This window comes from Lissotriton helveticus, chromosome 4_1 (genome assembly GCF_964261635.1).
Source record: "Lissotriton helveticus chromosome 4_1, aLisHel1.1, whole genome shotgun sequence".
In the NCBI taxonomy this organism is placed as follows: domain Eukaryota; kingdom Metazoa; phylum Chordata; class Amphibia; order Caudata; family Salamandridae; genus Lissotriton; species Lissotriton helveticus.
Window position 1 is genome coordinate 1,280,819,005 of NC_136063.1, and position 27,467 is coordinate 1,280,846,471.

At 39.4% G+C, this 27,467-nt stretch overlaps 1 protein-coding gene across 1 annotated transcript in view; it reads right to left on the reverse strand.

Moving 5' to 3' along the window:
• SYCP2L (synaptonemal complex protein 2 like) overlaps nucleotides 1-27,467 on the reverse strand; it is a 1,302,345-nt gene that overhangs the window by 1,274,082 nt on the left and 796 nt on the right. The window lies entirely within an intron of this gene.

The following is a 27,467-nucleotide window of genomic DNA, read 5'->3' on the forward strand; positions in this document are numbered from 1 at the left end:
TGCAGGCAAGCGACAATGCCCTTCTTAATCTAAAACAGGGGTCCAAAGATCTCCTCTCCTATATCACTAGTTTCAACAGATTAGTGGCAGAGACTCACTGGCCAGAAGACAAAAGGACGTCATTATTCTATCGCGGATTATGTGATGAACTAAAGGATCTCTTATCACAAATAGTGAATCCACCGGAAGATTGCGCCTCCTTTATCGAGTTAACTGTCAAAATTGACCACAGATTACACGAAAGGAAAGGAGAAAAAACTCGTTTGATCGCTCCCAAATACCTCATGGTACGTTCAGAGAAGAAAGATAACAAGGATACCTCTGAACCAATGCAAATAGGAGGATTAAGAGTACCCCTCTCTATTGAAGAAAAAGAGAAACGCAGGAAAAACAATTTGTGTTTATACTGCGGGAAAGGAGGGCATTATGCTAAAGAATGTCCCGTTCGCCCTGGAGAATCGAAGAGAACAGTCGCATGTGGGTCTATACATCCGGAAAACTAGAAGCCTTGAAGATGGGTGGGATCGAATCTTCAAGGGTACATTCTCCTAAGATCTCCAAACCCAGAACCACTGTACCAAAAGTGATAAAACACTTCACCTTAACTGTTACCTTAATCTGTTCAGCTACTGGGCGACACACCATGTCTCTTCTTTTAGATTACGGAGCCACTGGGAATTTTTTTGATATTGGTCTGGCAAAAAGACTAGGATTGCCTGTTATTGCCAAAGATCATCCCGAAGTAATCAGAGCAGTCGATGGCTCTGAATTGACCTCGGGGCTTATCTCGTATCATACCACTCCGCTGACTTTAGTGTTTGATAATGGGCATTCCGAGCAGATCATCTTTGACCTTATTGATGCTCCGACTTGGAGCCATTCTTGGAGTTCCATGGCTTCAGCTCCATAATCCCCAAATCGATTGGAGTGCCAGAACTGTAACCCTAAAATCCTTTTATTGTATGAGACAGTGTTATCAAGAAGCCAGAGAAGAAATCTATCCATTGTATTGTGTTGCCACATAAACCCTCCCTGCCAGTTATACTGAATTTCAGTCTGTCTTCAACGAAGTAGAGGCCACTAAACTGCCACCCCACCGCAGTTATGATTGCAGGATAGATTTAATTCCTGGGGCCGAACTACCTTGCAGTTGATGAAGCAAGGTGCAGAACAAAATTTGGTTGAAACTTGCGAAGTTAATCTCTCATAATTTTAATTGAATTAATATGCTTGTAGTGAAATATACTAATCAACTTAGTTTAAAGAATTCATACATCAGTACACGCGGGACAAACTAATGTGCCTTATGTCGCAAATGCAAAGAAAAAAATAATAAACTAACCTTGTCTATTGTCTTCGTCAGTATTAAATGCGGCTGTTTAACTAATGGCATGTGCTTATTTTGTGTGCTTATGTTATGTCTTTCTGTGACAAAAGCATAAAAGAGTTTGTGTGGTTCCTAAAGGAAAGGTAGATATGCTGCTGCTTATATTTGCTTTGCTAGGTAACATAATTAACAGGATTAAATAGTAAAAGGGGGTGGGTATCAGAATGGGTTTCAATTCTTTAATTAATTGAGGTCTTGCGTTTGTTTAATAATAGTTTCCGAAGTGAGGCCTAATGGTGGTTCAGCTTGTCCAGAGCGAATGCCTTGCACATGCGTAGCTGTGAAGACTTTTACTGCACAATCATCATATAAATTGAAAAAGCAGTTCTTCAGCTGAGTTAAACGTGCACTCTGAGAAAGGCTCAAGGACAGGAACTTGATATGTCTGCCAAGGCTAGGAAGTAATATGTTCAAGACTCGGGAAAAGTATCAATCTTGAGGACGCCGAAAGACGTGGAAGTGAGAGACAATAGGATTATGTGAAGCCTGAACTTGGTTAGGAATTGGTGATGACCTAATTGTGGACTGACACAGGTCTGCCAATGGCAAACTTGGATTTCCTCGAAAGAAAGCAGATTGTAGAAAGTTAAGTTAGAAAGAAAGGTATAAAACCTGACACCATGAGAAGGGAATTGGCTTGCTGTTCTGATTCCTGATTGACGTGACATGCTATTGGACTTTTGGCGCACGTAAGGACAGCAGACTTTAATGATTTATCCTTTCTAGGTGAAGTGAGAGAAACAGACAGGGAAAATAGATTTAGGGAATGGAGACTGTTATTCTGCTATTAATTCATGTTTCTGAGCTTGCTTTGAAAGTGTCTGTTCATTTAGTCATTTTCATATTAAAATGCTGATTTCTTATTTGCTTATAAAATAAAGATTTTAAACGTAAATGCTTTTATGCTTTGCATAATAAAATTAATAAGATTAGTTTTGAAAAGACAAGCTGGTCTTGTTTATTCATGGTCTAGTTTCCATCAGTTGATCCATTCGCCTAAGTGGCCTGTTTAATCAATGACAAATGTTTAACTATGGTAAAAAGAGATAAACTGCAGTTGTATAGTTTTGTAAATAATAGGAGTAGTTTTATTAATCAGACTACATGATTCAGTCGCTCAGAAATTGTCTCATTGGTGTTATGGGCCTTGTTAGCGTTTCATGATTAATGGTGAGTATTGAGGTGATAGATAGCGTTCATGAGACAGTTTTTCAATCAGAGCGCTGGATCAATTCCTTGGTAGCAGAGTTCGGTTACTATGCTAACTGGCATGTTGCATGGTAAATACATAGGATTAATGTTTAAAACATGTTAAGTTTGTTCAGTTGTTATATGTAGTCGAAAGGTATTTTCCAGCAGTGTGAAAATTCCTAGTTTGCCGGCAAGAGAAGTGTGACAGATGAAGTTACACAGTGCATTTGTTCTGTTTCAAAATAGTGGTATCGCCGTATATCACTAGTGTTGTGGACGTACAGCACAAGTTTAGGGATTTTAGGTGTGTAAGGTAGAATGCATAGTGAGGATTGTCTATGAAATCGTAGCTTTCGAGTATGGGGACTTGGATCCTGTTTTAAAACTCACTGTGAAAAGAGTAGTAGAATTTATCTAAGCTTGAGTGAAGGGTAAGGAAGCGTCGTCTATCTTACTGGCGAGTGAGGATTTCTTTTGGTGGGTTAAAGTCCTACTAAAGATTTATGTATGCATGGTTAGGGATTTCTCTGCATGAATGTGCGTAAATGAATTTTTAATATAAGATTGAGTGAGACTCTGAATTGTCCAAGTACATTCAGGGAGAAAAGAGTTAGTTATTACCTGCTAAAAGGGTAAAGTAGCCTTACTTTATCGATGAATTTAAATATTCTGTGAAAATAGCGTCGTCTATTTCACGCGAAAAGAATACTTGAGTGATCGAGAAAGCTGTCACTTTATTTAGCGAAACAGACAAATGGTTTGTTTATTTGTGGAGATACTAACTGAATTCAGTTGAAGGATTTGTAAATATGGCGCTTTGAAAATTTTGTAAAGGAGGTGTCTGCCTAAGGAGCAAGGGACAGAAAAGCTGCAGCGGCAGCATACGTCACAAGAGTGGCGCTGTGATTGGCTAACATACGTCACAGTGTTCGCACACAGATTGGTGCATGTGACTAGGCAAGCTTACAGCTGATTGGCTCATCCTGAAATACAGTAATTCTATTGGTTGAGCAGAATAGTGACGAAGTCTAACCTGATTGGTTTGTTGGCGAATTTCGCACACGGATTGGTTGGTGTTGCGGAATAACAAGGAAGTTGTTACGATCTCTACCGAAGTAAGGGAAATTGTTTTAAATTGTTTAAAAACATGGATTACTATTACATGAAAGAGAAAAAGAAGCTTTCATGGTTTCAGAAATTGAAAAATAAACTTAAACCTGACAAGAAAATTGCAACGCGAGGTGGAAGATTAATTCATAAGTACAAAACACCAGCAGCTTATGTGTTAGGTGAATATGGTTATCATACTTGTCTTTGGATTGAGAATTGGATGAAGTATAGTGAAATTGATGGTGTACTAGCATGGCCGAAAGATGGATCTTTTAATAAGACAGTTTTGAAAAACGTAAGCGAAAAGATGATGAAACTTGTTCCAAAGCCTAGACCTACTCAATTTGAAGCATTAGCTGAATGGGAGGATGAAATGTTTGAATTACAACGAGAGTGTAGAGGAATATCGAGGAGAACAGGATTAGGTCTGGATAGGGAAACACATGAGGATAGAATGCGTCGATGGAGAAGTGCAGACATGTGTGATGGTTTTATACCCAGTGAGACTAATTAATGAGGTAACTGAACAAAAGAGTACACAAAAGAAAAATGATATTAATGAAGAAAGTGATTCAGAAGATGCGGTACTAGAAGAAATTTATACCAGAAAACCGCCACCTTATCAACCAGTTTGTTCATGGTCTTCTCCAAGTGCTCCTCCAAGAGAAGTTATTGATGAGACATCTCCTAAAACAAATCCGAATAATAGAAAAACCCCTGAAAGAGTAGAAACCAGAAGTAGTTCAAATGTTTCGGGAGAAAATAGAAATTATGCTGAAAGGCCAGTACATAGAAATGAAACTCCAATCGATGGTGATGGAACCCCAGTCCAGAGAAATATAACACCAAATGGAAATAGAACAGAAAGGTATGAGGAATTACTAAGTACCTCAGAAAATATTCGTTCAAGGAATGAATTAATACAGCAGTTAACTAAAAGCATGAAAGCAGTAACAGTACCTGTAACGATTGGGCCTGTTCTTCCAGTATTTGATCAAAAAGAAATTAGACATTCAGCTTTAACTGTGCCATTAAATTCTGAAATACAAAAAGTGACTGAAAAAATGTATTCAGACTGGTCTGAAATACATAGAGAGAAATTTATGATGCCTGACCTACTTTTAAGCAAAGTTTGACAAGTAAAAGTCCATCTGGTGCAGAGTCTGACTCTGGAACTCCAGAAAAAAGTCCAAGTAAAATAGATTTACCACAAACCCCAGAATGTAAATTACTTGATGTTGCAAAATTGAAAGCAGATTTCAGTTGAACTAATAATTGGAACAATTGGAACTGACAGATTGAAGGCATATCAGGATGATGAATTATTATTTCTTTGTAAAAGCATAACATGGAAAACGAAAAATAAATATGATCAATTAGAGGAAATGGCTTCTGAATTAGAAATAGATTTAAGTAAGCAGAAGAATTTGCAGAAACATTATAGGGTGGATTTCTCTGAAAAAGACATTGAAAATATGAATACCACAGGAAGAATCATTCATATAAAAGATTCAATTGTGGTTTTGAGAAAATTGATGAATTAAGTAAATGGAGAGTAAAATGGACAAAGAAAAGAGATGAAGACAGAACAAGTTTAGCTTTTCCTGTCAGAGAAAAGAAGGAAGAGGTAGTAGATGAATTCCCAATGAGAGAAATACCGGGAGGAGGGTATGTACATGTCCCATGGACAAGACAGGACATTTTACTGTTCACAAATGATTTTCCTCGATTAAGAGAAAAACCTGTAGAGTGGCATCGACAGGTAGACAGATTTGTGAAAGTTTCTTAAGTTTTGTGGGTTGATCTTGATGGATTCTTCGACATAGTTGTCCCATCAGATCTATGGACAGAATGTAAAATTTCTATAGATTGGCCAAAAGAAGAACCTTCTCGACAAAGTAACAGGTGCTCCTTCATCAGATGTAATGAAAGTATATGAAAAGGTAATTGTGTGGTTGAAAAACAAGATTCCCCCAAAAGAAATAGATTGGGTTAAAATAGATAGAACAACCCAAGAGCCAAAAGAATCAGTACATTCATTTTATGAAAGGTTACTGCTGCTATTTAAACAATACAGTGGTTATGAAAACTTAAGTGAAAAAGATATGAGCCATTTTATATACAGATTCGTTTATGGCTTGAGACCTGAAATTGGTGAAATGATTAGATCTGGAATAGTTGGTTCGCAATCACTCACAGTAGATGAAATTTTGAGAAAAGCAAAATACTGTAGTGATGAATTAGATGCGAAACAAAAAAAGCTGAAAGAAAAGGCTATGTGGGCTCAGGTAAAAGTGGCTGAACAACAAATAGCAACTTTAGGAAATAAAAATGTTGATCAGAATCAAGGAAAATGTAAAGGTAATTATAATAAACTGAAATTGATGGGAAGTATAGAAGAGTTAAAACAGAAACTCCCATGTTTTAATTGTGGCAAAATTGGACACTGGAAGCGCGAATGTAAGAATCCGCCCAGAAATTTTAAAAATGCATCATTAAATCCACAGATGCAAATTGAGATAAATCAGCAGCAACAGCTACAGCGACAGGTAGTGATTCAGCAAAGTCAGATACCACAATCACCACTTCCAAACTGTGTAAATGTGCAGAGATACAGTGCAGAAACAGGATTCAGAGGAGGTGAACAGGTAAACAGATCGCCAAGAGTGAACGTGTCGAATGGGTCACAACAATATTGGTTGAAAGAAGATGGAGGGAGTGAATCTGATGATTACTTCTGACGGTGCCTGAGAGAGGAGGAAGAGTGTGTGCTTGGAGCCACTCCTGAGGTAGATCAATCTGGTCCATTTGTAAATGGCAAAGTGAATGATGTAGAAATTACTTTCCTAGTGGATACAGGTGCTACCCGTTCTACTGTTAGATCAGTGGAAATAGAAAACCTTCCTCTCTCTGGTGAAAAAATCCAAGTAGTAGGAGTAGCAAATCAGCAGATTAAACAGATTTAACTGAACCAGTTGAAGTAGGTAAATTTAAAGACATGCACCAATTTATAGTTTGTAATAGCAGTCCTGTAAATCTTTTAGGTAGGGATATCCTTTGTAAGATGAATTGTAAAATATATTGCTCACCGGATGGTATTGAGCTACAAACTCCAAAAGAAGATGGGCTTTACAAATTAACAATGTCAATGGTTGAGGCAGAAGAGAGTAAACTATTTCCTGTGTTTGACAAGAATAATCTACCTGAAAAGTTAAAAGATACAGTGAATGTTAAAATTTGGGATTTCACTGGAGATGAAATGGGTTTAATGAAAAATGTAGATCCAGTAAAAATATCAGTAAAACAAGGAGTAGATTATCCAAACATTCCTCAGTATAAAATGAAAGCAGAAGTGATTGAAGGAGTTATTCCTGTAATTGACAAGTTCATAAAACAAGGAGTTCTAAGAGAAATTGAGAGTAGCCCATGTAATTCACCGATAATGGGAATTAAAAAGCCAAACGGAACTTTCAGGATTGTTCAAGACCTGAGAAAGGTCTATAAAATTGTTGTTCCATGTTGCCCAAACCCAGCGGTAATTTTATATCAGATTCCGCATGATGCAGAATGGTATACAGTTATTGATTTATGCAATGCATTCTTTACTGTTCCATTGCATCCAGAGAGCCAACAAACGTTTGCGTTCCGGATCAAAGAGCACATATTAGCATGGTGTCGAATCCCTCAAGGGTACACCGAAAGTCCATCTATTTTTAATCAGTTGCTAAAGAAATCATTGGCAGATCTAGATCTACCTGGAAAATCTACGTTAGTACAGTATATTAATGATCTCCTTGTGGCTGCAAAAACGCAAGAGATAATTGTGTAACAGATACCATTACTCTTTTAAATCATCTGGCAGAAGAGGGACATAAAGTATCTCCTGCAAAATTACAGTTTTGCAAACAAGAAGTAAAATATCTTGGTCACATATTTGCAAAGGGAGTCAGACAAGTGACAACAGAAAGAATAAAAATGATTCAAGCAATGCAACCTCCAAAAACACAGACAGGTTAGAATGTTTCTAGGAATGGTAGGTTATTGTCGCCAATGGATTAGTGGATTTTCAGTAATTGCAAAACCACTGCAGAGACTGACAAAAGCAGATATAAAAGACCCGATTACTCTTAACAGAAACTGAATTAGAAGCTTTTGAACAGTTAAAAAGAAGTTTGTGTGAAGCTCCAGCATTAGGAATGCCGGATTATGAAAAAGAATTTGAGCTGTATTGCAGTGAAAGAGAAGGATGTGCATTGTCAGTCCGGATTCAAAGACGTGGAAGACTGAGAAAGCCCATAGCATATTTCTCAGCTGTTCTTGACCCTGTTGCAAAGGTATTACCAGGTTGCTTAAAAGCAGTAGCTGCAACTAGTGCGAGTTTGGAACAAAGTGAAGGAATAATAATGGGATTTCCTGTAAAAGTATATGTACCACATTCAGTTGATATTCTCCTTACAAGAAGCAGAACACAACATTTGACAAATAGTAGACTAACAAAATATGAAAAGGTTATCCTTGGTTCGGACAACATTTCAATTGTGAGATGTGTGAATTTAAATCCTTCCACATTACTACCTGATGGTACTGAGACAGAAATCAGAGATGAGGTTGATCATGAATGCTTGGATGTATTAGAATATTGCACAAAACCCAAAAAGGACATAAAAGATGTCCCATTAGAAGAATCAGATTATGTTTTGTTTGTTGATGGTTCATGCTTAAGAACAGATGAAGGTGTTCTGAGTGCAGCATATTCGTTGTGTACAGTTGCAGATGTAATTGAAGCTTCTTGTCTGAAAGGAATTCGTTCAGCTCAAGTAGCAGAATTGATTGCTTTGATTCGTGCATGTGAATTGGGCAAAGAGCTACAAATTACCATAGTGACTATCGGTCACTATGGTAATGGTGTAGTCCATGATTAAGGTCAGCTCTGGTCTCAAAGAGGTTATTTAACTTCTGCGGGATCACCAATCAGAAATGCACAGTTGATCAAAAGACTGATTGAAGGAATACAGTTACCAGAAAAAATTGCAGTTGTAAAGTGCACAGCACATAAAAAGGGTGAAGATTACATAACGAAAGGAAATTCATATGCTGACACAATAGCAAAATTCTGTGCAAAAGATAATGTGGCAATTAATCGGGAAAAAGATAATGAACATGTTTTGAACTCACTTATGCTAAAATCTGTAGTTGAGACTTGGCAGGGACTAAAACAGTTGCAAGATGAGGCAGATGATGAGGAAAAAGACACGCGTGTATCATGGTCCAGGACATATTGGAAGAGATTCAATGATTAGGTTATTTAGACAAACATGGTACAATCCAAAATTCAGAATAATTGCAGAATCCCTTTGTCAGAGGTGCCTTATCTGCCAACAGATTAACCCAAATAGAAAAACTGTTGTGAGCATGGGAACCATAGGACGGGAGGGTGGTCCATTTACCAGAATACAGCTTGACTTCGTTGACGTGCCACCTCACAACAAACTCAGATATGTCTTGGTGATAATCTGTCTGTTTTCAAGATGGGTGGAAGCATTCCCAACACGTCGCAATGATTCAATTACTGTGGCAAAATTGCTTTTGAGAGAAATCATACCAAGGTATGGATTTCCGATAACGGTCGAGACAGATCGTGGCACACATTTTGAAAACAGATTGCTAAAATTGATTTGTGAAGCACTGGATATAAAGCAAAAGTTACACTGTGCTTACAGACCAGAAGCATCAGGTGTTGAGCAAGTGAATGGTACAATAAAAAAACAGAATAGCAAAAATGTGTTTAGCTACAGGAATGAAGTGGACTGATGCACTACCACTTGTTCTAATGTCTTTGAGAAGCATTCCAGATAGAAAAACCGGTTTGAGCCCTCACAAGATTCTTATGGGTAGGGTCATGAGGCAAGCATTTGTTCCAGTTGATAAACTGTTGAGCATTAATGATAGCATCATAATCGATTACTGCAAAAATCTATCTGATGTGGTGACTTCTGTGTTCCATGAGGTGGGAACTGAAGTAATTACAAAAGAGAAAGAACAAGCACATGATCTGTTACCTGGAGACTGGGTGAGGACAAAAGTTCACCGAAGAAGAAACTGCCTAGTACCAAGGTGGCAAAAGGCAAGACAGGTGATATTAGTCACAACAAATGCCTTAAAATTTAGGGGATTGAAGAGATGGATTCATGCTAGCCACACCATTCGTGTGCCAGTAACTGAAAATCCTGACGAAGGTGATACTACAGCTGATTCAGACTCAGAAGAAGAACCTGAAAGAAATCCAGATCCTGAAGATCGACAAGAAATTCAACATTTGGAAAATTCAATTGCGAATGAGGCATTGAATGAAGAAAATGAAGAGATTGTGATACAAGATTCTGAAGAAAGTGAAAATGATGGAAATCTGCTAGAGCAAGAAGCAGAAACTGAACAAGAAGTGATTCAAAATCAAGAGCAGGAGAGTATTGAAAAGCAGATTGGAAGCTCTGGAAGCAGGAATGAAAATTCTGAAACTGGGAAGTTGAAAACAATTGAAGAAGAAGAAATTCCAAGTACCAGCTATAAGGATAATGTTCCTAACAGAGTGAAACTGCCAAGTAAAGAAGTACCTGGATCTAAGGCTATTAACACAGAAAGTTAAACAGATGAAAGTGGTGATGAATCAAAAGTGAAAAGATCAAGGAAAAGAGCTTGGAGAGTGGAGTATAATCTATCTGAACCGAAAAAGAAATTATCAAGAAAAGGAGATAATTGGCCAAATGAAAATGAAGGCCTAAAATTTAAATTAGCAAAAGAGCAAGTCAATGAGATCACAAGTCAAAAGGAAGAAGACCTGAATAAGAAAAAACAAGCAGGAAAGAAAATAGAAGTGGTAAATAGCAGAGCAAAAAGAGTGATAAAGCCAAATCAGAAGTACAAATCACCTGAGTGGACCTATATAATTATTCCACCAGTAGTTGAAGTAAATACTAGTCAAAGAAATTTTGATGATGCAAGTGACAATGATTGATTTTGTTCATTAGGTGTCACAAGGTCGAAGAAAGTGTGTTAGCTGAAAACACATTGATGTATGACATAAGGTCGAAGAAAAGCTGTTAGAAAATAAAGTTCTCTGTTTAAAAAAATAAAGTTCTCTGTTTAAAAAAAAAAAAAAAAGAGGGGAGTATATTTAGTATTTTTCAATTTTTCTTTTTGTTTTAAGGCTCTTGTTTTAAAGTAAAGATGCCTTCTTTTAATAATTATTCGAGATGCTCAATTTTCAGAAGATGTTGCAAATTGTCTTCAATATGTGTAATTTTGTTAATTTTAGTGGAGCGTCAAAACTATAAAATCTCTCTGGCAACCAGGAAAAAAGAACTCCAAAACGAGGCCTGGTTTAATCTAGAAATGGCGGCGGAAACAAAAAAAATCACAAGGTATTCTGGGAAACTGTAAACAGCCCACTCCTAAAGAATGATAACATCCCCGGAATTACTTTCCATGTGAGTTGTCGAGCCTGGATTGCCCATTTTACTGGGATTTTTAACTCCGATTTTATCTCGGATGGGCCATTTTTAAGTGTAGATATAGCGCGTAGTTCTAAATGGCAAAAAATGCAGCTATCCGTGACCTTAATTGAGGTTACCGAGGCAATAAGTAATAGCAAAGGGGGTAAAGCCCCTGGTCCAGATGGGGTGCCTATGGATTTTTATAAACATGAAATGAATCTATGGGCACCAATACTGACACGATACTTTAATGCTGCTATTGAAGATAGGCTTCCACAAACATGGGGACAGTCCATTATTGTACCCCTTTACAAGAAAGGTTCTAGGTCAGAGGCACGTAACTACCGCCCAATCTCTCTTCTGGACTCGTCAATTAAAATTCTTAGTCAAGTCCTTTTAGAGAGATTGGAAGCCTGGGTCGAGGAAAAGAACATCTTATCCCCAGTGCAGTACAGGTTTAGAAAGGGGATTGGCACAATGGAGCAGTGTGTGAACCTGGAACTTATTATCAGCAAGTACACAAGAGCTAAAGAGGGAAACTTGTTCCTGTGTTTTGCTGATTTAAGTTCGGCATTCGATCTGGTTGAACACTCGCTCCTATGGCCAGTCTTGTTAGAAATGGGTGCCCCGACTGAAATGATTCACTTCCTTGCCAGATTATATGAAAGCCTGTCAAGCAGAGTTAGATTTGGACCCGCCGGAGAATGTACACCCTTATTTAGTGTTAATAGAGGCATCCGTCAAGGATGCGTTCTCGCCCCACTTTTATTTTCTTTATACATAAATCAGGTAGACCAAACCCTAAGAACAATCCAAGCAGATGCCCCCATCATAAATGGCAATCCCATCCCAATCCTATTATACGCGGATGACGCGGTTCTTCTATCCCGGACCCAAAACGGCCTACAATGCTTAATAGATAAGTTTTATACTTTCATCGAAAGCAGAAAGTCAATTATTAATAAAGGAAAAACCTTTACTATGTTTTGTGGCAGGAAAATAAGAAAGAGCAGGCCCTTCTACCTAGACGGGGAGAAATTAGAAACCGTAAGGAAATTTTGTTATCTGGGTATCACGTTTTAAAATGGTAAGGAACATTAATGGTGTTTTTAGATTTGCAGCAAAACTAGGGGGTCGAAGAATCCGAGAGATGGTGTCCATATACAATACTAGGTGCATAACATCAGCCCTGTACGGGGCAGGGATATGGGGTTATCATAATCATAGTGGCAATCAAATTCAATATGAGGAGAATGCCTTCCTGAAACGATTGCTTTGTGTCCCGGCCACGGCCGCAAATGAGATAATACACAGGGAAGTGGGCTTAAATTACGTCAAGGATTTAATTGCCCTACGCCCACTGGCACTGTGGCGATCAATCTGGTCCAAAGATGAAACGAAATTCACTCAGGAAGTGATTAATGACTGCTTAAAGCTTGATCGCCGCTCAAATATACCATGGTTATGCCACATTCAAACATGGTATAAGACACTTTATGATTGTGATATTTTTGACGAACCAACAGAGGGGTCAGGACTATCAAAAAAGAACTTAAAGTCACTTTCCTGAGTCATGCAAGAAGTTCCAGAATGATTAAATACGTAAAACAAAGCACGTTTACCTCTTACATAGAACATAGCCCCAATGAAGGTTTTCAATCATACCTCACTACTGTTACTAAAAGCTCTCACCGTTTTGTATTGTCACGTCTACGATTAGGAATTGTGCACCACCTAGTGGCATTCCCTACAACTAATAAACCTGGAACATGCTTATGCCCCTGTGACGGTATATCCAAGCAGAGTAGCTGTCATTTTATGCTGTTTTGTACATTTTATATATGTTTTTTAGAAAGTTTTATCTGAAACCCATCTTTTTAAAATATGATATGCGCAGCATTAAAACAGCGATGCAATTGATGTTTAATTTAGAGAGCCCAGACATATGTTTTTATGTAGCTACATATATTTTAAAATGCATCTTTGCACTTAAATCGTAAATCAATACCTGTATGAACTCGACATATGGCCCAGTTATATATGTACTCCGTTAATGCTAGTTTGCACATGTACTATTAGATGTTGTATTAACATGCACTTTATCTTGCCAATTTGCACATGTGCTGGAAATTGAGAACTCCATCCTGCACTATATAATAGCACATATTAAATGCACTTTATTATCATTGCCAGCTTGCACATGTACTATCAGGCGAATGCATCGGTATGCATTTTAACATGCTTATTTGCATATGTGCTGTGGAATGACTATTTTATATAGTACTGCTAGCATCTGAATTAGAGTTTGATGTAATTTAATGATGAATATGCCTTAATAACTGTATATCTCAAGATATGGCCCGGATATATTTATGTACTCTACTATTGCTAGTTTGCACATGCATTATTGGATGTTGCATTAACATACATTTACATCTGCCAATTTGCACATACGCTGGAAAATGTGAACTTCATACTGCACTATATAACAGTACATGCCAAATGCACTTTATTATTGCTAGTTTGCACATGTTTTATTAGGTAAACGTTCCAATATGCTCTTTTATATGCTAATTTGTGTATGTGCTGTAGAACGATTATCCTATATAGTATTGCTAGTATTTGAAATTAGAGTTTGATGTATTATAATGAATTTATTTTTTCGCGTGTTGCTATATGGTTGTATTCATACATACCGAATAAAGCATTCTTTGAATTGAATTGATAATTTTAGTTTGGTTAATTTTAGCTGGCATTTTTCCTTTTGGAATAGATAAAGAGATGTATAAAACTAACATGACTAGTAAAGTTGTGGCGAGTCATGATCGAGTTGATAAAACTGATAAAATTATTGTACATAATCCAGAAATTCATCAAGATAGATCTGTAGGAGATTTTTCTAGTAATACCTTTTCAAGACTCTTATCTGAATAGGTTAAGGTGAGGGACGCAAAAGACTGCTATATTTGTGTAAAGTTACCTACTTCTGTATCTGAAGGGGTAACGTATAATATGCTTCCTCTCACTTATGGCATAACCTGCAGTGTAATAGCTAGCTTGTTTTATCAAACTGGTCGTTTGGAGTATTACTACTCTGATTTTGATGACATTTTTGCTAACTTAAAAGTTGAAAATAGCTTGAACAAAATGAAACATGCTAAACAGATGAGGGAATTTTTCCTAGTGACTAATGAACTCACTTATGAGTATGCTTTTAGAAATAATTTAACATGTAAATTGAGAACAGAAGAGAAAACGTTCTTAAATATGGTGGAAGAGAGAAGGGCAATTTACAAGCGAAATGAGATGATGAAACATACTAAATCTAAATTATGGCAGATGTAAGATGAAAAGCTCAATGGTAGAAATGAAAATGTTGCAATTCACATAGATACTTTGTTTGATAATTATTTTGTTGGTGCAAGTCAATGTGAAGACACTTATCGTATTATAGGGGGTTGGGGATTTAAAGGAGGAAAAGAGCCAATTTTTCCTGGAATTTATTTTGTTTGTGGGAATAAAGCTTATTACAATCTCCCAGACCACTGATATGGGACATGTTCCTAAAACTTTTCACATAGATAGAAATGCAAAGGGTTCATTTGAAATTGGCAATCACCTGAATAGATTTAGAAGGGAAAGATTTTCAGAAATAATGAGTGACATATTTGGTGCAAACAAAATCAGAAAAATGTCTACAATTGTTGATAGATTGTCAACTGATACTGCAGGTGGATTTCAATTAGTGAATACAGAGCTTATTGCTATGAGAACAATGGTAATGCAAAATCGTCTTGCTTTAGACATTTTGCTAGCAAAAGAGGGTGGAGTCTGTGGAATTTTGCATGTCCAACATTGTTGTACATATATCCCAGACGAAAGTCGGAATATAGAAACGTACATTAGAAAAATAACTCAATTAAATGATGAGGTAGAACCTTTAGAAGATGATAGTTTTTCAGAACGTTTAAGTAAAAGATTTTTAGCAATTAAACACTGGTTTCAAGAGATTGGTAGTTCAATTATAGGTAAAATAGTTTTTCCTTTAATAGTCATAGCTATAGTAATTCTTTTGTTAAAAATTAGTTGCATGATACACAAGAGAAGAAAACATGTTATGGAAAAGAAAAGAATTTGCAAACTTAGAAAGGAGAAAGAAAAAAATAGAATTGGAAGAGTTTCGGAGAACTCAATATGAAAGTTGCAGAAAGGTAAATGAATCTAAACTTTAGAAATACTAATATTAAGAAAGTCCAAAACATGTTCAAGGGTTGAAAATTTATAAATTTTGGGTATTGTTTGGTGATTTTTAAATCACCAGATGAGGGAGTTGATGAAGCAAGGGGCAGAACAAAATCTGGTTCAAACTTGCGAAGTTAATCTCTCATTATTTTAATTGAATTAATATGCTTGTGGTGAAATATACTAATCAACTTAGTTTAAAGAATTCATTCATCAGTACACACGGGACAAACTAATGTGCTTTATGTCGCAAATGCAAAGAAAAAAAATAATAAACTAACCTTGTCTATTGTCTTCGTCAGTATTAAATGCGGCTGTTTTAACTAATGGCATGTGCTTATTTTGTGTGCTTATGTTATGTCTTTCTGTGACAAAAGCATAAAAAGAGTTCATGTGGTTCCTAAAGGAAAGTTAGATATAATGCTGCTTATATGTGCTTTGCTAGGTAACATAATTAACAGGATTAAATAGTAAAAAGGGGGTGGGTATCGGAATGGGTTTCAATTCTTTAATTAATTGATGTCTTGTGTTTGTTTAATAATAGTTTCCGAAGTGAGGCCTAATGGTGGTTCAGCTTGTCCAGAGCGATGCCTTGCACATGCGTAGCTGTGAAGACTTTTACTGCACAATCATCATATAAATTGAAAAAGCAGTTCTTCAGCCGAGTTAAACGTGCACTCGGAGAAAGGCTCAAGGACAAAAACTTGATATGTCTGCCAAGGCTAGGAAGTAATATGTTCAAGACTCGGGAAAAGTATCAATCTTGAGGAAGCCGAAAGACGTGGATGTGAGAGACAATAGGGCTTATGTGAAGCCTGAACTTGGTTAAGAATTGGTGATGACCTAATTGTGGACCGACACAGGTCAGCCAATGGCAAACTTGGATTTCCTCGAAAGAATGCAGAATGTAGAAAGTTTAGTTAGAAAGAAAGGTATAAAACCTGACACTATGAGAAGGGAATTGGCTTGCTGTTCTGATCCCTGATTGACGTGACATGCTGTTGGACTTTTGGCGCACGTAAGGACAACAGACTTTAATGATTTATCCTTTCTAGGTGAAGTGAGAGAAACAGACAGCGACAATAGATTTAGGGAATGGAGACTGTTATTCTGCTATTAATTCATGTTTCTGAGCTTGCTTTGAAAGTGTCAGTTCATTTATTCATATTAAAATGCCGATTTCTTATTTGCTTATAAAATAAAGATTTTAAACATAAATGCTTTTATTCTTTGAATAATAAAATTAGTTTTGAAAAGACAAGCTGGTCTTGTTGATTTATGGTCTAGTTTCCATCAGTTGATCCATTCGCCTAAGTGGCCTGTTTAATAAATGACAAATGTTTAACTATGGTAAAAAGAGATAAACTGCAGTTGTATATAGTTTTGTAAATAATATGAGAGTAGTTTTATTAATCAGACCACATGATTCAGTCGCTAAGAAATTGTCTCATTGGTGTTATGGGCCTTGTTAGTGTTTCATGATTAATGGTGAGTATTGAGGTGATGGATAGCGTTCATGAGACAGTTTTTCAATCAGAGCGCTGGATCACAGTAGAATCTATGCTCTCACCCCTCCGGAAACGGAATATCTAAAAACATACCTAGACGACATGTTGGCTAAAGGTTTCATTAGGCATTCCACCTCCCCTGTATCCTCGCCTTTGTTTTTTATAGACAAACGGGAAGGGGGTTTAAGAGCTTGCCTTGATTACCGTGCCCTGAATAAAGCCACTGTTAAGAACAAGTACCCCCTCCCTGTCATTTCTGTTCTTTTGGACCAAGTAAGAGGGGCTAAGATCTTTACTAAGATAGATTTGAGAGGGGCTTATCATTTGATCTGAGTAAAACAGGGGGAAGAATGGAAGACGGCTTTTAGAACAAAATTCGGGCTATACGAGTATTGCGTAATGCCTTTCGGCTTATGCAATGCGCCCGCCGCCTTCCAGTACTTTATTAATGACATCTTTAGAGAATATTTGGATATATTCGTCATTGTATATATATATAGATGACATCTTGATATATATTCTCAAACAGAACAAGAACACATCGGCCATGTCAAGAAAATCTTGAACAAATTGCAAGAACATCAGCTGTTTGCCAAACTTGATAAGAGTACATTTCACACCACACATATTGATTTCCTAGGGTTCATTATCAACCCATGAAGGCCTCCAAATGGACCCTAAGAAAATTGACGCTCTCATTTACTGGCCTAGTCCCAGTTCTGTTAAGGAAGTACAGTCCTTCCTTGGCTTTGCAAATTTTTATCGCCGATTTATCAGCAATTTCTCAGAAACTATTGCCCCAATAACAAAATTGTTGAAGAAGGGAGTCGTCTTTGGTTGGACGGCAGAGGCTGAGCAAGCCTTCTGTGCATTGAAGAAGAAATTCACATCAGCCCCCGTTGTCAAACACGCAGAGAATGCCTTACCATATTTTGTGGAAGCAGACGCATCCCAATATGCTGTGGGAGGGGTTTTATCTCAACGAGATCGTGACTCTGGACAACTACACCCTATAGCATACTTTTCTAAAACCTTGCTACCTGCAGAGCGAAACTACACGGTTGGAGAACGAGAACTATTGGCTATTAAATTAGCATTCCAAGAACGGAGGCATTATCTGCTGGGGTCCCTTCATGTGGTTACCATATATTCTGATCACAAAAACATTCAATTCTTTAGATCCGCACGAGCTCTCACTCCCCGACAAATGCGATGGGTGTCCTTTTTTAGTGAATACGATTTCATAATCACGTATCGCCCTGGCCCTCAACATTGGAAAGCGGATGCGCTTTCAAGACGTGGTTCTTCCTTCTCTAATGAAGTGGAATACCCCAATCGGATAATCCCTGCCCATAAGATCGTGCGAGCAGAAGTCCACTCCCCTCCTGACTTTCTCTTAGAGTTACAGACTCAATATAAAAAGATCCCAAACACACAATGGAAATTAGACCCAGTAAACAGTGTCAAAGATGGCCTTTTTTACCATAACAACAAGTTGTATATACCCCAGGGACCCCTGCAAGTGAAGGTGATGGAATGGTGTCACAACAGTTCCTTAGCAGGTCATCCAGGGATGAACAAGACAATAGATACATGCCAACGCTGGTTTTGGTGGGAGACAATAACGCAAGATATACGAAAGTGCCAGACAGAAAGCGCTGCATTGTGTGCCTACCGGGCTACTCAAAACTATAACCATCCCACCCGAACCATGGCATTCCCTTAGCATGGATTTTATCACTGAACTGCCTCCTAGTCAAGCGTTTACCACTATTTTTGTTGTGGTAGACATGTTATCTAAGATGGCGCATTTGATTTCCCTCAAGACAATACCATCTGCTAAGGAGTTAGTACAAGTATTCTTAGACCAAATTGTGCGATTACATGGCTTACCCTCTGTTATCATTTCAGATAGAGGCCCTCAATTTGTTTCGAAATTTTGGCAAGGCATGTGTGCAGTTTTAGGTATTGACCATCGTTTGTCTACAGCCTATCATCCCCAGACCGATGGTCAAACCGAAAGAACCAATCAAACCTTGGAACAATACCTAATGTGTCTTTTGACAGGGATTCCAGCCAATTAGGTAAAAGTCCTCCCCTTGGCCGAATTTGCTTACAATAACAGCACACACTCTTCCATTAAGGTTTCTCCTTTCTTTTTTAATTACGCATATCATCCACGCATGTTGCCTATTCCTCTTCATTCTACACTACAGAATATTCCTGCCCTTGAAGAGCACCATAACCATATCAAGAGAGTATGGGAAGAAGCCAAAACAGAACTAACCAAGGCCAAGGAAGCCATGAAAGAACAAGCAGACCAACAAAGGAAGGTAGAACCTGCATATGTAGTGGGAGACAAAGTGTGGTTATCCACCAGAAACCTAAGATTAGAAGGCCCCAAGAAATTGCAACCCAGGTTTATTGGTCCCTTTCAGATTCAAAAACTTGTCTCCCCTGTTACCTTGAAATTGATACTCCCGCCCCAGATGAAAATACACCCTTTTTTTCACTGTTCCCTGCTAAAGAAATACGTCCCTCCACTGCACCCAGAAGACCCGCCTCCCCCACTCATGGTAAATGGAGAAGAAGAATACGAAGTCCATGAAATATTGGTTTCAAGGAGACACAGAGGGAAAATCCAATATTTCATAGATTGGGTTGGTGATTCCGTGGAGGACAGAACCTGGGAACCTATTGAAAACATTCATGCTCCTCAATTAATTAGGAGGTTTCATGCCCGCCATCCTAACAAACCACATCCCGGGAGGAGGCCTTTGCGGGGGGATACCGTTAGGGTTCGAGGGAGAAGAAGGAGACCTTGAGCTGCGTTTAGGGTGGGACCACAGACCTGGGAGGCGCACTTTCCACACACTCCCTTAGTCCTCTAAAGGAACGCCTCGCACGTAGCCTGACGCTTGGCTTACTGACTCGTTCCGTGACCACACCCACTTCTACTTCCACGTTGTTCCCGTCTCAACGTTGCTCCTTTGGCGTCTTCGTGGTTTGGTTTACCGCTGCCCGGGTCCTCGACTCAGCTCCCCTCGGAGTCGGATTCCGCCTGGAGGTATAGCGGTATTTCTCTCATTGCAGCTTTCCCCTTCGCTGCATTTCCTTCCACCCCCCCTCTTTGTTACAAGCCTCATTTGTTTACTTTGGGTGCCATATATCAAGGTCTGTGAAGTCTGTCACGGTCTCAGTGTTGCTCCAGACTTGCTGTAATAATCCTCATCCTTTTTCCCCGCGAGGGAGTAGCTGTTCCGCTCCATATTCCCCCCTGGAGCCGGACGGCACACCTCAGCGAGTGTTTGTCTGCTCCGCCCTGCTGTGGCTGACAGGGCCGGGCGGAACACCTCGGACCCCTTTCCTTCCCTCAAGGGAGTTGCTGTTCCGCTCCATATTCCCCCGTGGAGCCGGACGGCACATCTCAGTGAGCGTGTATCTGCTCCGCCTCGTTAGGACCAACTGGCCGGTCGGAACACCTCAGACCCTTGTCCCTTTAGTTTAGACGCGTTTCATCTTCTTTTCCATCCACCACAGTTTCCCTTGGATGAATGGTGAATGAATGTGTGGCAAGGTTACCTCAGTTCGAGACCTCCTGTTAGAATTCAGATAACCTATCCTCATTCCAGCCATATACAAAGAGGTACCTGGAGATTTGGTGATCCTCCTCTTCAAGGAGTCTTGCAGACGAACTCTGGTGAGTGCGAGACGATACTGAACACAGCTCAATGTTTACAATGTTCTAAAGTTGCATAGATATATATGGTGGTTATTGTTCTTTCCTTCCAGCATCTACGTTCCCTGGCTGCCATTCTACACAACCTCAATCCTCATCATATGGGGAGAGTGGTGGATACTCCTTGGTTTTATTCCCCCATACTTTTTGAGAGCAGTGTCTCGGAGTGAGTTTCAAGATTCTCCTTGGAGGACTGCTTTTTGGAAGTTGGGGGTATTTATCTTCGCTCCTGTGGATTCTGGCGACTGTTCCTGACAGTAGCGACCCGAGTTGCATTATCTTGTGGGAATTCAGTACAGGATCTTGACGCTACGCATTGAATTGTGGCACTATACAGAAACCCTTCCTTAAGTAGGAGAGTATTCCTTGTATTTTGCATTGTGTGTGAATCTAGTGATACTACGTACCTAACCGGTTGAGAACTGTTAAAACTCAGCATAAGTGTTGGTTAGAAGCGGTGGCTGGGAATTAGAACCGCCTAACCCACCGGAAACAATATTACTCATTGTATATGTGTAAAAGATGTATTGTGTGGTCATTTCGTATGTCTTTTTATATAAAGTATAATTGTTTTATACAAACTTGTGTGGAGTCCATTTGTGGTGACATCATTGGGGTTGCTGTGGGCGTGGATGCACATACTGAACACTCGTGCCTTGGAGATAAGCCTGGCTGCTCGTGTCAAGCTACTAAGGGGGTGAGCAGGGCTGTCTCGGGCAGTGTCCTATCTTGGGAGCAGGGAAGGTTTGGGTTGCACACTTGACAACAACGGTGCGCGCAGGAACTCCAGCTTCTAACATCTTTTCATTAGAGAAGAAAAGAAAAGTATCTTTCCCTACACTGCTCTACATGAAAATCCTACCTATTTCCCCGTTATCCTATCCCAAAGGTGTCAGCACATGTTGACTTCCTAAGAAGTACTCACGTCAAATGGGTTTGATATCTTAAAGCTATGGAGCTTGTTCTAAGATGCTCCTTCTCCTTTGAAAATAAGCAGAAGTCCCTCGAATCTGTCCCTGCGCCTCATACAAAAAGGCAATGTTCAACCCCCAATATGTCACAAGGTAAACTTTCATTTGCGAATGTGGTGGAGGCTGGGCACACCGTTGCTTATGTGATTAAATAATCTTTTTTAGTGTTTCTCTATGCGTGCTGCGTAGGTAGGCACGATGTCCCTTTCGTGCATAAGTTAATAACACAATTATTCAAGCGCTGCCGCTTGACCTACCGCGCACTGTTGCGCTTCCTATTGGAATGGTTCTTTTGCGTAATATATATAATGCTGTATCAAACAATTCCAAAATAAACAATTCCAAAAATAAACATTCAGAAGATCATCTCTTTGTATTAACAAGAGTTTATGATTAGCTGTATTTGCATATGGTCAAATAATACGACATTACATTCATGTTGCATTATATTACATTATGAGCATTGCTCAACTTTTGATGACCACTTTCATATATATCTTATTTTACATTTTACATTGCCCGCCCAATGCATTTCGGGCCTCCAGGCCCTTCTTCAGGGGCTGTATCTAGAAAAATAATAACAAACATACATTTTATGAAGTCTAATAATGCTCCTTCAAGCATACATAGTCAGCAATCTATCACTGGTTACCACTATGTTACTACCTGCTTTCATACTACTGCTGATCATTAGAACATTGTGTTAATGTTAACTGCAATGATAAGGAGGTGAGAAATTGAAACAGGAAATGAGGTGGAATTACCAGTGCCTAGGAAAACGTAATGATGATAGAAAAAACCATGAGGAAATAAACCGGCAGGTGACCCAGAAAAAGTGCTCAAAAACTCGCTAATCACTCTAGGTCCCGAAAAATACCACTGTGTGCCAAAATTACCAACGTGTGGTGCTAGAGAAAACAAACAACTTCTGTACTGACCTTGTTGTTTGAAAGAAACAAATCGATACTAGATAAATGGAAAGCAGGATGCGTGCTGTGTCCTGCAATATACCGGTATCACATTAGCTCGAGTGAAATTGCCGTGAGGCATATATATATGCAAGAAACATGGTGGAACAAGCCATACCTTTTGGTCCAACGCTGATACTTGGACTCGTGTTACTTGGAACCCGCAGTCTCCGTGGAGTTGCGGCAGGGATATCTCTGACTGCAAATAATGGGGAATGTGATTAGGACGCTTACAGAGCGGCCTTTGTTACCCGTTATAAAAATATTTAGGGAGTAAAATTTACCGTGAGTCAATGACGGTGCTCTCGGGTTCTGTCAACTCGCCCGTGTTCTTAATTACTTCCGCGTCTGAGGGTCGCGCATGCGTGCTCTATAAGAGGTGAGTAGATACTAAAAGCGGACTATCCGACAGTGAACGAATGAAACCCGGCGCCATCTTGGAGAAACAACCAAGAAGGGTCTAGAGTGCAGTGCTAAGCGAAACCGTGAAGAGGAAAGTGAATTAGGTGATGTAAGATAAAAAGTAACTACACAGAATCAGCAACTGAACAGAGTCAAAATGGAAAACATAATGGAGAATATTAGTGATCATTCATAGATGTGTATATACATAGATAACAGTTTTTGTGGCTATGTAAAAGAGTTTTAAATAGGCTATGAGCCAACTGTCGCACGCAGGCGACTCATGAACAATATTTCATAAATAACATGCTAAATCCACTCTATCATTGATCCCTTTCGGATCCTGAGAATCTAGTTTTCTTATCCAAACTTTCATTTGCAACATCTTTCAGTAAGTTTCCACAGAAACTTTAAATAAATTGGTTCTGCTTCCAGTGGCCTTGGCTCCCAGATAGGCCAGACACAAAAGGCGTCCTCCCTGTTTCGCCTTCCAGCCTTCTTCAAAGTCATTCCGGGTATCTCCTGAAATCTAAGAATAACTAGAGCGAATTCCTGCAACTGCAGTAGGATGAGAACATACTGTCTTCGAACACAAAAAGGATTCATTTAATTATAAATCTTGAGCAACCAAGGAGAAATGAAACTCGAAACAACCTGCAGTGTGGACCTACAATTACAGGCAACTTAAACTAGACACAAATTACATTACACAAATAATATTTCATCCTTTAAATTATACCTACAGGAATTATAGGTTTCTTCAATTACATACAAAGTCCTACTTAAATGTGCACACTACATTTTGGTGCTAATACAACTCGAATGAATGCATTTTAATAATTGTGAAACACTGCGAATGATAAAAATACATGCGAGTGCATTTAAACCATGAGTATCTTGCACCCATACAATTTAGAGTGCTGTAAGCGCTCTATCACTGCCCATACAAGCCCTTCTCTTGATTCTCTTCGTTCTGCCTCATTTAGGTTTCAAAAATTCCTAAATCTCCCAAAGTCCCTTGTTTATACTTTTCTTTCACTGAGCTTTTTCCGTTTATGCACTAATTCTCTCCATCTCATGTTGTCCGACCCAATCACCATCCATCTACTTTCACCTTAAAGGTAACCAGGCAATAACAATGACAACAACACGTTTCATTCTCGGGCATCATTTTAACAGCCTGTTTGGCAGCAGTATTCCTGATTCACATCAACTAAACTAACTGCTCTACCACAGCTAAAGCCAGCGATTTACAGTATAAAGCTACCAACTGAAGTGGGGGTACCTAATGGCACGGGGTCACTTGCAATACATTTAAAACATAGAGCAATTTTAAAGCTTCCTGTTCATGCTTCCTCCCTTAACTCGTGTTTCAATCACGTCAGGTCTTTTTCTGCCACTTCCTTTTGTGAAAACACTTGTTTCAAGACACCCCTTTTCCCCTGCCCCCCCCTTCCTTTTTCATTAAAGGCCCATTTGTTATCACCAAATTGCGCATGTGCACACACTCACTTCAGAGCACTCAAGTTCCCCAGGTACATGCAAAGGTTTCTCATCCAGTCCAGGGTTTTTTTCACTTTCAGTTTCGCCATTTAATTTGTAAAATATGCTGCTAAGTTTTATTTTTATTTAGAAATCTGGGACTTCTAGTCCTGCTTTTGATTCATAATAAACAAGTCTACAAATCCCAGAATGAAATGTAAAAATAGGCGGAATGGCAAACACATGGCCCTGGAAAACTTGAGCACCCAGGGTGTGCCTCAGTTTCTTGCATAAATTAGTTCAGTGGCGGCTGGTCCATGGGGGCGTTTGGGCGCCGCCCCCCTGTTTTCTCGCCGTGCGAAAAGGCAAACAAAGGTAGCTATTGTTACCAATGATAATAACTACCATTTGTTTCTGCCTTGCCTTCTCGCACAGCGAGAAAGCAATAGTTCCTGTGTGGGCGGTGTTACTCGAGGGCAGGGGGGAACCGCTTGCCCACTGTTGGTAATACTGTCTGTTTGGGCAGCCTGAGAGGCTACCCAAACAGACAGTATTAACACAGTAGGCAAGCCGCTCCCCCCTGCCCTCGAGTAACCCCTCCCACTCTCCCTGTCTCTCTGTATGCTGCTGTGCTGCAGCATAGAGATAGAAATGACGTCGGTAGGGCAGCCGGCCGAACCAATCACAGCGCTGGCTGCTGTGGTAGGGAGGGAGGCTGCCTGCTGCCTTCTGATGACGTCGGAATTCTACAGCGACGGCGGGAGTCGGAAGTCTAGAGCCTCAGTCAGGAAAGAAAAGCGGGAACCCATTAACTAAGGTAAGTTTCGTTTGTAAATTGTTAATATTTAATTATCCCACCTCCCGTCCCCTCCACCATCCAATCCGCCGCATGATAGTTGTTAATATAGCTCTGCTGATGGGCTGTGTACAAAGCTATGTAGTTTGTATAACGCAAATGTTAAAGCTGAGGCCCTGGCTTTCCCTGTGAGGTGTTTAAGATGTAGATTTAGTTTGCCATTCTCCGAGAACCAGATGCCTAAGTAATTGTAATTTGAAGTTGAATCGATTTTAAGATTGCCAAGACTCCAGCTGTGTGTGTGTTGTTCTTGTATTTCCCGAAGACATTCACCTTCGTCTTTGCAGCATTTACCACCAACTTGTGATCCACTTGTTTGATGTTTATTGTACGGCACATTACATATTGCGACATGAACAGTAACGGACCTTTCTCAATCGAACAGGAGCATTCCTGTGCAATATGTGTGGATTTGTTTTACCCACGATACCGAAAAAATACATTTGCAAAACAAATGATAGAATCTGGTAATCAGAAGACTGGACACAACTTTTCTAGGCGTGATTTCTGATACATTGATCAGAGAGATGCCTGTGTTTGATTATGTGTCACTAGTTTGTTTCTTGTCTGGCTTTCAAAGGAGGCTGCTTTGTCTTTTTACTGGCTCTACACTGAAGCGGGCTTCTGTGTGGCAGTGGTGAAGGTACTTGCTTCTATATGCTAGGCAGATAAGAAAGCTGGCCGTCCTGTGCGGGTGACTGATGTGGTGTGTGTTAGCAGTGCCCTCCCCTCTGTACCCTCTCCCTGCATTAACTTGCAAATTGTGTGTGTGTGTGTGGGGGAGAGACAATCAGGCTTGCTCGCCAACAGGTCCCAAACATTTGCGCCCGCACCACTTTCAAATGTCACCAGCCGCCACTGAATTAGTTAAGTTCCCAGTGAGCCCCATGCTCCCTTTTCTTAATGCCAGTCCTTTAAAGACCTTCTCTACCCTCTGACTTTCCATTGAACTGGTGTGCTGTGAATTGCAAGCCAGTCGTCAAACATGTTTTTCTGCACAGTCAAATTCGTTCCGAGACAAAAAAAATCGGCTTAGGAACCAAAATTAAAAGCAGCACCCATTAGTGAATTAGCTACCGAGAAAGTGGCTCATGCTTGCAAACTGGGTTGGTTTGGAACTTGTTAAGACACTGTTTAAGTGTGCTACAAGCAGTGCTGGAAAGTGGGAGGAATTCACCTGAACCTGGTGCAGGCAACTATTTCTGGACCGGAATATGCCGAATTTGTCCTGGTATAATTTTCAGACACCGGGAAATAATTCAGCAGTGTCTGCACATTGCCTGCATTCTAACCAGAGGAGCAACCTGTAGGCAGTGAAGAGGCTTTCCTGTTTTTACTTCTGACTGGACCTAAAACAAAGGCCGGATATAAAGGGTCATCAGCCCTTCTTTTGTTGAACCATCATCTTTGCTGGGAGCCAACTGAAGCCTAACACCTAGTTGCCAGGGACACAAGGGAATACTGCTCATCATTTCACAAGTACTGTAGAGAAACTATGACATGGAGGTAGTTTTTTTTTTACTATGTTCAACCCTCCCTTCCCCCCAATGTAAGAGATGTGCATGCATGCACTGTAAGATAACAAGATCTGTGTGCATGAGCAATTACACAAATAATGGCTTAAAAGCATCACTTTTTTTCAAACTAATTTTATAGCGCTGCTCATCCCAGTGTAGAGTGTTAGAGCACTTTACATCACACCCAGAGGCACAATACATAATATAAGTGTGTAAATAAATGTCCAGGACATGTAACCAAACAGTGAGGATTATAATATATTTGAATCACATATCATCCATACTTGCAGACATATGTTAAGAGTGAATGCTTGGAAGAAACACAGTCATGATATACAAAGGAGGAATTGTGGTTGTCTGTACTAACAAGACTTACTTCCCAAAGTAACCCTTGCTTGCAATCTTGAAGTTACAACAGTTTGAGTAAGAATACAATAAGGATCTAAATCCTTGGTTTGAGTTTGCTTGCAGCTCCTTTATTACTGGTGAATAAATCATTGTGCTGTTAGAAAGATAGCAATTTATGAACTGGAAGTAAGAAAATAATCTGTGTTAAATGTAGCGGCCCACTTACCTAGCTGAATACAATCCAAATCTGATCTCT